This window comes from Vombatus ursinus, unplaced genomic scaffold (genome assembly GCF_900497805.2).
Source record: "Vombatus ursinus unplaced genomic scaffold, bare-nosed wombat genome assembly UNPS02014768.1, whole genome shotgun sequence".
NCBI lineage: Eukaryota > Metazoa > Chordata > Mammalia > Diprotodontia > Vombatidae > Vombatus > Vombatus ursinus.
The window spans coordinates 6,671,925-6,673,415 of NW_020954546.1; the positions used below are offsets into that span (position 1 = coordinate 6,671,925).

Here is a 1,491-nt window from a genome sequence, read left to right on the forward strand (position 1 = left end):
GGAAGAAAAGGGATCCTAGGATCACAGATTAAGAACCAGTAGGGATTTTAGCGATAACTAGAGAGGTTCATTTCAATTGCCTCTGGATTTCTTTCTAACTCGGGAATGTAAAAAAACCTCCAACAACTGGAAGAAAAGTAAAGGACAAAACAAAGATGCGGACGTTGACGTATTAGAGGAAAATGAGAAAACGTTTTGCCAGCAGGGTGGTTCCATGGTGTAATGGTTAGCACTCTGGACTCTGAATCCAGCGATCCGAGTTCAAATCTCGGTGGGACCTTCTCTTTGTTATTTCTACCCAATCCCGTAAACGTGTTTTTAATGACAAATATGTGATCAACAACAACCTTCCGCTACTGAACGTAACAGCATTTGTAGATTTATTGATTACCTAATCTTCCCTCCTCCCCACCCCCAAGCCCTCCGCATCACACGAATTCCAAGGCATCGGAAGAAAGAGAGAAAAGTGGAGGTGTGTGTGTCGATACAAGTGGAGGACCTGTGCTCTACACGTAAAATACCTTCCAGATCCCCATCTCAATGTAACCTTGAAGTGCTATGGTGGAACGGGCAGTAGTCCGAGAGTCGGAGGATCCAGGCTCGAACCTTGTTAACTTTTGAAGATAGGATTATGATTTAAGCTAACTCCCTTCGTCTGCCTCAGTTCCCTCACATGGTTTTTCTTTTTAATTGATGTTTGGAATAGGTGGTGTCTGAGAACCCCTTCTAGTTCTAGATTGATGATGATATTTCAGAATCAGTCAATAAGCATTAAGCGCCCACTGTGTGCCAGGCACTGGACTGGACTTAGTAAGCACTGGGGAGACAAAAAGGAAAAAGAAACACAGCCCCTGCCTTCAAGGAGCTTACAATCTAATGGGAGAAGACAATACAGAAAATCCAGTTGGCGAGAGGAGGGAACCGCGGGAGGTATGATATACCTGGAACGGAAACCCTTCAGCCCTCCAATTAGGGGGGAGGGACAATTGACGGTACTGAAGAGGCGCTGAGTACCAGATTTCTCCATGATGACGTTTTTTGGTGGTGAGCTTATCCTGGGGGAAGCATATTGTTTTCAGAATCCAAACCATGCATTGAGGGGAAATGAAGGTCGATTCATTCAGGTTAATTAATTTCTCTAGGTCTCTGTTTCCTCATCTGTAAAATGGGTATATTCTCTCTTGAACTTCCCTCACAGGGAAATTTTAAAAAAACTTTAAAACACTTAACATCAGGTCTTAGAAAACCAAAGTCACCCCCTTTCTCCTTCATCCTAGCCCCTTCAATCACAAGGTAAATATATAGGTCTTGGACCTTAAAGGAACTCCAAGGATTTTTTATTGAATTTTTTCCCTTCCATCACCGAAATGAAGGTGTTCCGCAGATTCTTTCTTTTCCTCTTCCAAGAAATCATCTGGATCTTTAACTTTAACCTTTAATCTTAGTTGTCTAGACTAGAGCATTAAACAGTCCAGTGACTTGCCCCTGGTC

The 1,491-nt window shown here is 42.9% G+C and overlaps 1 non-coding gene across 1 annotated transcript; it reads left to right on the plus strand.

Moving 5' to 3' along the window:
• Nucleotides 1–208: 208 nt before the first annotated feature.
• On the plus strand, nt 209–280 carry TRNAQ-CUG. Its single transcript has one exon. It is a non-coding gene; the product is annotated as a tRNA-Gln (tRNA).
• The last annotated feature ends 1,211 nt before the right edge of the window (nt 281–1,491 follow it).